Consider the following 11596-nt stretch of genomic DNA (forward strand, 5'->3'; position numbering starts at 1 on the left):
GGGGGTTGAGGGTGGGTGACGAAAATGGGAAAAAGAAGAAAAAGAGGGATGATGGGTGTGAGGGTGGGTGACAAAAATGGGAAAGAGAAGGAGAAGAGGGGGAGGGGGACGTTATGCGTTGGAAGGAGATAAAAAAATAGGATTTTTAGTTAAAAGTATAATTAAGGATAAAAGTAAAAAAAAAAATTAACTTAAGGATATTTTTGGAAAAAAATAAATTGAAGAAGTGTAGGAAGAAAATTGTGGTGGTGGAGAGAACAACTGCTTCCATTTGGTCTACTCAATTATTCACAGAACCCGTTATTTTGACAAAGCGTTTTTAACAACAATTTGACAACGTCACGTGTCAGCATTTTATTGGGTCGTTTTAATTTTTTAAAAAAAAACTGAGTGGGAAATTGAATAGGGTTTCTACATTTCGGGATTCCAAAAATACCCTTCCCTGTTTCATTAGCAACCAACGTGCTTGCTGCTCATTGTTTCTCTTCCTCCTCGTTCTCTCTCTTCCTCCTCGTTCTCCTTCTCCATCGTCCTTCTCCGTGGTGGCTCTCTTATTGTGCGAAATGGCAACGGCGGGTGAGCTTGGTCCTTCGAGGAAGGTAAATGCGTTCTTCTCTTCATTTTCGTCATTGAGTTTTGTTTTTGGGTTATAGGTTTCTCCTATTGAGTTTTATTTGTCTTGTTTTCGAGTTTGAGATTTGACATTATGGGTATTTTGTTTTGGTTTTTGCAATTGACAATTTGTCACTCTTTTTCAACCAAATATATTTGTACTTTGAACGAATGTTTGACAGAGGAACAACGAAAAAGAAGGATGAGCAAAGAACATAAAAAAAGATGCTTAAAATAAAACGCAGAGAAAGTTTTATGTGTGTTCTAGAGGAGTAAGAAAACATACTTGAACTTAAAAGGAGGGTTGTTGTCTTGGAGGCAGAGTCCGCTTTCGAGAAGGCTAGAAGAATAAAAAAAGATGATGGTCAGTAGAGTGCGCCACGTGTAGAACCATCCATGAACAGTGGTTTTTTTACCCCGGCTGGCATGTCCAACAACCAAGCGGGTGGCATGTCCAACAACCAACCGGTAGGAATGTCCAACAACCAACCTCCTCTGAAGATGTATGTGAGGGTGGGATCACGAAGGCGTTACAAGAGTCAAGCCCTTAGGACACCGTACACCAGAAATGTAGTGCATAGAATAAAAAATGAGTAATTGTTGTATTAGGTTTATGATAGACAGTAATAGTTTCTCTGTATGTCGATGAACAAGTGATTGTAATGTAACCTAATTTGTTCAATTTATACAAGATGCATGTTTGGTTCCGTTAAGTAATTTATTTTATAATTGCAATTTAATTTCCTCCGTTATTGAAGGGGTTTATATGTAGATTTCTTTAAAAATGTTAAAGAATAAGGTGGCCATTTTGAGGTAGTAGTAATGTTTGTGATAGAAGAATGAAATAATGTTTGTGGAATGATGAACTTAGTAGAATTGTTGAAGATCATGCTGCACCAGAAAAGTGGTTTGGAAAATGTGCTTTCAAACCCAAAAATGATTGACATTGTTTCAAAAGCCCAAATGATGGTTTAATTAACTTTATATCATCAATTTGAAAGTGTTTAAGCACTAAGACAACAAAGAAACACAATGCAGTAAAAAAATCAGTAGTTCACTTCCAAATTTAGGAAAAATTGATGGTTTATGAAGTTTCTTTGCACAAACACGTTTGGACACATAATTTGATGTTTTGATCAACTTTGTATCATGAATTTGAAGGTGTTTAAACACTGAGAAACAAAGAAACACACTGCAATCGAAAATCACTAGTGCACTTCCAAATTTAACCAATATTTGGTGGTTTAAAGGGTGATTCTGCATACATGCTTGCAAATGACCATTTCAACAGTGCACATAAGCTTAAAATGGTCAAATAAACTTGTTCACACCATCATCATACATAGAAACAGTTGGATGCAACAGACGAAAGTCGCAGTTGCTAAATATGCATGCACTAAAAACTACACCAGAATGAAAAATCAGTGGAATCAAAGCTGGATGGCTCAATTAAATGTTTAATAAAGTCCCAATTGACTAGACCTAGCTGTAGAATATGAGCTAGTAGATTTTGACCCTAAAAATAATCATGCTGCAAAAACCACCCTTGTAATCGTTTACAAGAGGCTGGTAAACAATTACGCTAGTTAATTTTCAGTTTTGGACAACTAATCGAACATAAGGAACCACCTGTGGCAACCTGGGTGACCACAATTCAATTGCAGTGTTTTTCCACACCAGTGCAGTGATTTTGAGTTGAATTTGTTGTTTAGGTGTGCTTTTATGCTTGGAGGTCATGTTTGGGTATCCCATCATGGTGTAAGGGATCACTTCTGATGAGATCAACCACTTAGGTGAAGTTCTTAGACCAATGCACCCAAAAAGAACCTTGTAATCGTTTACCAGAGGCTGGTAAACAATGACGCGAGTTAACTTTTAGTTTTGGACAAATAATTGAGCTGAAAGAACCACCTGTGGTAACCTAGGTGACCACAGTTCAATTGTTCTGTTTTTTCACACAAGTGTAGTGATTTTGAGTTGAATTTGTTGTTTAGGTGTACTTTTATGCTTGGAGGACATATTTGGGGGATCACATCATGGTGTAAGGGACCACTTTTGATGAGATCAGTCACTTAGGTGAAGTTCTTAGACCAATGCACCTGAAAACAACCTTGTAATCGTTTACAAGAGGCTGGTAAACGATTACGCGAGTTAATTTGGAGTTTTGGACAACTAATTGAGCAGAAGGAACCACTTGTGGTAACCTGGGTGACCACAGTTCAATTGCAGTGTTTTTTTCACACAAGTGTAGTGATTTTGAGTTGAATTTGTTGTTTAGGTGTACTTTTATACTTGGAGGTCATGTTTGGGCGATCCCATCATGGTGGAGGGACCAATTTTGATGAGATCAACCACTTAGGTGAAGTTCTTAGACTAGTGCACCTGAAAAACAACCCTGTAATCGTTTACAAGAGGCTGGTAAAGGATTACGCGAGTTAATTTGGAGTTTTGGACAACTAATTGAGCAGAAGGAACCAACTATGGCAACCTGGGTGACCACAGTTCAATTGCAGTGTTTTTCCACACAAGTGCAGTGATTTTTTAGTTGAATTTGTTGTTTAGGTGTGCTTTTATGCTTGGAGGTCATGTTTGGGTATCCCATCATGGTGTAGGGGACCACTTTTGATGAGATCAGCCACTTAGGTGAAGTTCTAAGACCAATGCACCCAAAAAGAACCTCATAATCATTTAACAGAGGCTGGTAAACGATTACGCAAGTTAATTTTCAGTTTTGGACAACTAATTGAGCTGAAGGAACCACCTGTGGTAACATGGGTAACCATAGTTCAATTGTAGTGTTTTTTCACACAAGTGCAGTGATTTTGAGTTGAATTTGTTGTTTAGGTGTGTTTTTATGCTTGGAGGTCATGTTTGGGGGATCCCATCATGGTGTAGGGGACCACTTTTTATGAGATGAACCAGTTAGGTGAAGTTCTTAGACTAGTGCACCCAAAACTTGTAATCGTTTACTAGAGGCTGGTAAACGATTACGCGAGTTAATTTTCAGTTTTAGACAACTAATTGAGCTAAAGGAACCACCTATGGTAACCTAGGTGACCACAGTTCAATTGCAGTGTTTTTTCACACAAGTGTAGTGATTTTAAGTTGAATTTGTTGTTTAGGTGTGCTTTTATGCTTGGAGGTCATATTTTGGGGATCCCATCATGGTGTAGGGGACCGCTTTTGATGAGATTAGCCACTTAGGTGAAGTTCTTAGACCAGTGCAGTCAAAAACAACCTTGTAATTGTTTACCAGAGTGATGGAAGCAGCTCCATACTTCAAGCACAAACAACCACTCCAATTAGAATATGCAGCGGAAATGATGAAGTTGATGGAAGGATGAGGTGCGCATTAAGTGTTTGATGTTTGGTTTCGTGAAGGTGTGATGAATGTGTAAGGTATGTCAAGCTCCGAAAGCCTTCCAAAAGGGAAGGAAGCTAGAGGAGGGAGTACAGAACATGCACAAGTAAGTTTGAACTTTGAAACAAGGTCTGGAGAAATCTCAACAACATTTCCTTATCAATTCAAAGTTGAATTTACAATGATATGAGTCTCCCTTTTATAGATGAAGAGAGGACTGTAAAACTAGCCTAGCAAGCAACTAGAGGTGTAAAAGAGGCATGCTGGAGAAGCTACACAGCTTGGGAAGCTTGGGATAAAAGCTACAACTGCCAACTCAACAGATCGATGAAGAAGATGAAGTTTGACTTGTTGGCGCTTGAGCGCCAGCCACTTTTTTTGCTTCTTTGACTTTTCTTGCTTGGTAGCCTTTCTAAGATGCATAGGCATGCTTTCTCTCCTTTATTAATGTCCTACAAAACAATGTAAAAGTATTTAGTAAAGAGAAAGAGGATTAACAAGTAATACTCCATAAGAGTAAGGTAGTGAGTGCTCCTTCTTCCTCTTGGATTCTTCTAGACATGACTTTTGTTAAAGGTCCTATGTTGAGCTTGGATGGTCCTCCATCAGTCCCTCCCTCTTGAAAAAGATTTGTCCTCAGATCTGGGCAATCCTGTTGGGCATCTTGTGTGAAAGGTATTAAGTCACAAATGTTAAAAGTAGGACTGACACCATAACTTTCAGGAAGGTCTAATTGATATGCATTATCATTGATTTTCTTGACCACTTTGAAAGGACCATCACCGCTTGGGCTTAATTTGGGTTTACGTTGAGAAGGAAATCTATCCTTTCTTAAGTGAAGCCAAACCAAATCTCCCTCTTTAAGAATTACTTGATTTCTCCCTTTGTTGTTGTTTTCAGAATATTTTTGAGTTTGTTTTTCAATATGTGTCTTAACCTTTTCATGCAAATTTTTGATAAATTCCGCTTTAGAAAGACCTTCTTTATGAAGAAAAGAAGACGATTCTGGATAAGGAAGTAAATCAAGAGGTGTGAGAGGGTTAAAACCATAAATAACCTCAAAAGGAGAAAGTTTAGTAGTCTTATGAACTAATCTATTATAAGAAAACTCTATATGAGGTAGATGATCATCCCAATTTTTAACATTACCCTTTAATATTAACTTTAAAAGAGTGGATAGAGACCTATTTGCTACTTCTGTTTGCCCATCAATTTGTGGGTGACATGTAGTAGAAAATAGTAGTTTAGTTCCTAGCTTGGCCCAAAGTGTTTTCCAAAAATAGCTAAGGAACATAATATCTTTATCAGAATATATAGTTTTGGGTAAGCCATGTAATTTGACTACTTCTTTGAAGAAGAGTCTTGCTATAAAGTTAGCATCATCTACTTTGTGGCAAGGTATGAAATGAGCCATTATACTAAATTTATCAACCACTACAAAGATTGAATCAAACCCCTTTTGAGTTCTTGGTAGTCCTAGGATAAAGTCCATACTAATGTCCTCCCAAGGGGTGCTAGATATGGGAAGAGGAAGGTAGAGTCCATGAGGCATGACTTTAGATTTAGCTTGTAAACAAGCTATGCAACTAGAACAATGCTGTTGGACATCTACTCTCATGTGTGGCCAATAAAATTTGCATTTTAAAGTGTGTAGAGTTTTATCAACTCCATGATGGCCCATGAGTCCTCCTCCATGACTTTCCTTGATAAGAAGCTTTCGAATGGATCCTTGGGGTATACATAGTTTTCCTTTGTTAAAAAGATACCCCTTAGAAATATAGAATCCATTGAATGGCTTCTTAAGACAAGATGCATAAGTGGAGGCAAATGTAGGATCAGTTTCATAAAGTTGTTTGATGTCATCAAAACCTAATATTTGTGATCCTAGAGTAATTAATAATGCATGACGTCTAGATAAAGCATCCGCAACAACATTAGTACTCCCCTTTTTATGTTTGATGACATATGGAAACTGCTCGAGGTATTCTATCCACTTTGAATGTCTCTTGTTCAGTTTTCCTTGCCCTTTAATATACTTGAGAGATTCATGGTCAGTATTGATAATAAATTCTCTAGACACCAAGTAATGCTCCCAAGTTTTCAATGCTCGAATATGGGCATATAGTTCTTTGTCATAGGTAGGATAGTTTAATGTAGGTCCCCTAAGTGTTTCACTAAAATATGCTATGGGGTGACCTTCTTGTATAAGAACAACTCCTATTCCTACCCCATATGCATCACATTCTACTTGAAAAGCTTTGGAAAAGTCTGGTAAACGTAGAATGGATGCATGTGTTAACTTATGCTTTAAGGTCTCAAAGGCTAAACTTTGTTTTTCATCCCATTTGAATGGTACATATTTCTTTAAAAGTTCATTTAGGGGAGCAATAATAGTAGAGAAATTTTCTACAAATCGTTTATAGAAACCTGCTAGACCTAGAAAACTTCTTACTTCCCCTACTGTTTTCAAGACATGCCACTCTTGGATAGCTGTGATTTTGGTAGCATCAACATGTACACCTTCGATCCCAACTTTAAATCCCAGAAAAATGACACTCTCTTGACAAAAGGTACATTTGTCAAAGTTGGAAAATAAGTGGTGTTGTCTAAGTAAAATCAAAACTTTCCTCACATGGTGAAGATGTTCTTTAAGACCTTCGCTATAGATTAGGATGTCATCAAAGTGGACTACAACAAAGCTGCCTATGTATTCCTGAAGGACATGATTCATTAGGCGCATGAAGGTACTAGGAGCATTGGTTAAGCCAAAAGGCATGACTAACCATTCATAGAGGCCAAATTTGGTCTTAAAAGCGGTTTTCCATTCATCTCCTTCCTTAATTCTATTTGATGATATCCACTTTTAAGATCAATTTTGGTGAACATGTTTGCTCCATGTAACTCATCTAACATGTCATCAAATCGAGGAATAGGGTGCCTGTACTTGACTGTAATGTTGTTGATAGCCCTATAATCTGTACACATTCTCTAAGATCCATCTTTCTTTGGGACTAACAACACTGGCACCGTACAAGGGCTAAGGCTTTTTTGTATCCACCCCTTTTCCAATAAATCATGGACTTGCTTCTCTATCTCTTTGGTTTCTATAGGGTTAGTCCTATAAGCTGGCCTATTGGGAAGGCTAGCTCCAGGAATCAAATCAATTTGATGTTCAATTCCTCTAAGAGGTGGTAAACCACTTGGAACTCTTTAGGAAATAAATCATCAAATTCTTTCAAAAGCTTTTGTAACCCCTTTGGAAGAGAATCAAGTGGATGATTTATGGAAACAAGTGCCTCTTTGCAATAGAGAAGAAAGTAAGGTTGTCCAAGAAAAAGATTTTTAAAATTCTTTGTTTGGACAAATTCATTGGTTGAGGCACTTTCTACCAAACTAAAATTCTTCTCTTTGGAAGCTTTTATATTTTTGAGCTTTCTCTCGCCATCCAACTTTTTCTTAAGTATTATTTGATCCTCTCGCACTTGTGATGGTGTAAGAGGGCTCAAGATAATCTTTTTGCCTTTGTATTGGATGGTGATCTTGTTTGTGACACCATCATGCAAAGCTTGTTTGTCAAATTGCGAAGGTCGCCCAAGTAATAGGTGGCCCGCTTCTATTGGAACAATATCACAAATGATTTGATCTTCATACTTGCCAATGGAAATGGGTACACTTACTTGTTCCTTAACAACTATTCATTCATCCTCTTTTATCCATTGAAGTTTGTAAGGGTTAGGATGAGGAGTAGGAGTTAAGCCTAGCTTTTCCACCATTCTAGAGCTACAACAAGAACCACTATCCACAATCATAGAACAAGTTTTATCAACAACTCTGCAGCATGTGTGGAATAGGTTTTCTCGTTGAGTTTGTTCTAACTCAACATGCTTTGCTTCAAGGAGTCTCCTAACCATAAGAAGATCTCCATCACTAGGTGGAGCTTCATGTTCCTATTCAGATGAGGACAACTCATATTCGCTGGAGGTTGATACCTCATTATGACTCTCATGCTCAAGGATATAGGTTGACTTTTTGAAATGACACTTAGTTGAATAGTGTCCTCTTGCTCCACATTTGAAACATCTAGTCTCCCTACCCTTGGTATCTCGATTTTGCTCTCTTGGAGTCCTTTGTTCTTTTCCTTTAGATCTTTCTTTATCTTTTCTTAGCTCTCTATCCTTGCTTTTGATCTCATCCTTATCTTGTTCTCGCTCTCTCTCTCTTGACTCTTCATATCTTGGAAAACTATCATCCCTCTTAAGATCTCTCCTATATGAAAATGTGGTAGGGTAGGATCTCTTTGTTGAAGCCTTTCTCCTGTTTTGTTCTTCCACTCTTACTCATAGCTAGACAAAGTCATTTAGATCTAAGTAAGGTAAGAGTTCTACCTTATCTCTAATCTCATAGTTTAATCCACTCTGGAACCTAGCTTTGGTGAATCTTTCCTCTTCTTTTATCCCAGCTTACAACATGACTAATTCCAATTTTTGCCGATATTCCTCAACACTCATGTTTCTTTGTGGAAGTCGATGGAGCTTGTCCATGACTTCTCTAGCATAATAGGCCGGGACATGTCTTCTATGTAAGGCTGCTTTCAACTCATTCCAGTATTGGATCGTGTAGTTTCCATGCATCTTTTGATCTCTTATGATGAATGTCCACCAATAGAGGGCTGCACCTTGGAAGGTCAAGGTGGCTAAGGTCACTCTCCTCCTATCATTTATATGGTAACACTCAAAGATTTGTTCAATCTTCATCTCCCACTCAAAGTATTCTTCCACATTATCTCTACCATAGAAGGGGGGAAGGTCAAGCTTGGGTTCTACATGATGGTCTCTATGGTTATGATGACGCCTAGGGGTGCGTTGATAGTGATCATGAGGATGACAGCTATTGTGATCAATATATTGTGAATGATCATCTCGATCATTGTTTTGCCTATGAGAGTGATCTCCTTGTGTGTGTCCTCTTTGATTGAGAGTGAGGTTGGCTACCACCTGTCTAAGTTCATGCAACTCAGGCTTGGTTCTATTGAGTTCTTCTCTCAACTCCATGTTTGCCTGATCATGATTTATGTTTCCTTGAACACTAGAGTGACTCATGCTTGTGAAGTAGAGAAAGTGTTTTCACAAGTGTTTGAAAGCCTTGCACAAGTATTGAGTCAAAACTTTTGAAAGATTATTTGTTTGTTTTTGGTGAATGACTTTTAGAGAGATTCTAAAGGTGAAGAAACCGAATCGCTCCCAGGAAGGAGAGGTGAGTCACAATGGACAAGCTTAAAAACCTTGTCCTTCCTTAGCCAGAATGTCTCCTGACGTTTCTTACCCAAGTTTCTAGATAGAAGTCTTTCAAAACCTTTTTGAATGCAACAATGCTATGCTCCTAGAAACCAAACGAAGGTTTATCTATATGAAACGTGCTCCTAAGTATCACAAAGACTTAAAACATAAAAGTCAATCAAGCAAATTAAAGTAAAGTAATGGCAATGGAAGAGAAAATGAAAAACGACCCTAAGTGAAAGTGCAAGTGACACTTGGAGCCCCTTGACACACTTTTACACTAAGATGTGGAAGCTATACTATTACAATGTTGAATGGTGCACTTGGAATTGCTTGAAAAGCATTTTCCCAAGTCACTTTAAGTTGCAAATGTAATGAAAATTTAAACCTCAAAGGTTCCGTGATACAAGGCTGTAAAACTGATAAAAATGAGCTACAATTGGTATACAATGATAAGCTACCAAATCTGTATCCAAAGTGGTTGAAAATATTGGTGCAAGGGTGAAGAAATGCTGCTGATTTCCGAAGCAATTCTGCAGCTGTGAGAACAACTTCCGTGACCAATTCTGCAATCTCTCAACTTCCTAGGATGCCACCCTCTTGGAGAAAGGTTTCTGGACCTTGAGCACCTCACCAATGCGTCACAGGACCACTGCCAATCACAAAAACTAGTGAAGAACACAAGATCTGCTGCACCAAAATTATTTAGCCAAAAACATATTGCTAAGCATAGTTGGAAGCCAAAAAATGATGAATTCAAGTTATATAAAGGCTGGAATAAAAGGAAGAACACAAAAGGAACCTAGCAAATGATCTAGAACAGATTAAAAAATCAAGAAAAATTCAAAAACTGGATGAACTACAAGTGCTGGATGAAAAGATGAAACTGTTTGATAAAAGTCCTCAATGAAGTGCAGAATTTCTGGTATCTTCGGTTTTGATGGTCAAAACTGGATTGCTTAGTTTTCTTTTGCTTTTTCTTGATGTTTTACACTTCTTTAATCATATCATTGCATGTGGAAACTTGAAACTAGCTTTTGCCAATCGAGAAATGAATTTTAGTGCTTGATAAATTGCAAACAGCAAGCCAAATGAAGAAAATTCTGTACTAGAATTGCTGAAAAATTGGTATAGCAGTGGTGGAAATGAGTGGTAATGTATCTAAGGTTCGATTGAGACTTCAAGCAAACTTATTTCATCAAATTGAATGTGTTCAAGCACTTAAACAGCAAAGAAACAAGTGACAGCCGAAAATCAGTGGTGTACTTCCTATTTTCAAGCAACTTTGATGGTTTGGAACATGGTTTTTCAGATTTGTTCAAAATTGACCAAATGCATAGTAAAGATCAACTTTGATGCTCCAAATATATGTGTGGAAACAATCAAACTATGCCAAAATCCACTAAATCACAATTTGACTGGTTAAGTTCCAAATTTCAAGCAAAAATGGGAAATCAAACTGATTTTACAGATTTGATGACAATGTATCAAAACAACAATTGCAACAAGTTTCAAATGATGAAATACACTTGCATCAACAATCACAATGCACAGAAACACACAAAAGCACCAAATCACTATAAGAGTTGCTGAAAATGCAGGAAAGTACATGAAATTTGCATCAGATTTTGAAAAATTGCATAGAATCAAAGCTGGCTGGATCAAAAATTAATCAAGACTGCAAGAACTAGCTCTAGATCTAGCTGGAATATAAGAACTAGCATATGTTAAATTGACCTAAGACACAAGCAAGGAACACTACAACACGGTGCCAAGCTGCAAAACTGTGACAGTTTGGATTAAACAGAATTGTGATCAACTCAACTGCTCTTTTTGTGATTTATTGATGAATTCTGATTCTTAACACTTGAAACATGTATAAATGCATCACATAAACTTGTCTCAAGTATTAAAAACAATGAATCTGGATAAAAAGAGTATGCACATGATGAAGGCATAAATGAATCAAGATGCAGAATCGGAAATTAGAGTTGAATGAACTCAACCACACATGTTGCAATTTTGTGATGATTATGGATTGCAATCACTTGAGACACGTTGCAATATAGAAAACAATCTCAGCCAAAGCTTAAAACACCAAAAATCTGGACTAGAACAGATTTCACCACATTAAACCCGAAAACTCAATTTTTTGCAAGATTTTGGACGAAAATCAGTGTGCAAAGCTGTCAGCTCAAATGATCAAAGTTGGACATGATGCCATTGCTTTTCATGATCAACATATAGCTAGCAACACACTTGACTCAATGAAAAACGAAAAAAATTGAAAGCTGGAATGGATAACGAAATGAATAGTAAAAGCAATCCAGTAGAGGTGCACATGAAC

This window comes from Vigna radiata, unplaced genomic scaffold (genome assembly GCF_000741045.1).
Source record: "Vigna radiata var. radiata cultivar VC1973A unplaced genomic scaffold, Vradiata_ver6 scaffold_221, whole genome shotgun sequence".
In the NCBI taxonomy this organism is placed as follows: domain Eukaryota; kingdom Viridiplantae; phylum Streptophyta; class Magnoliopsida; order Fabales; family Fabaceae; genus Vigna; species Vigna radiata.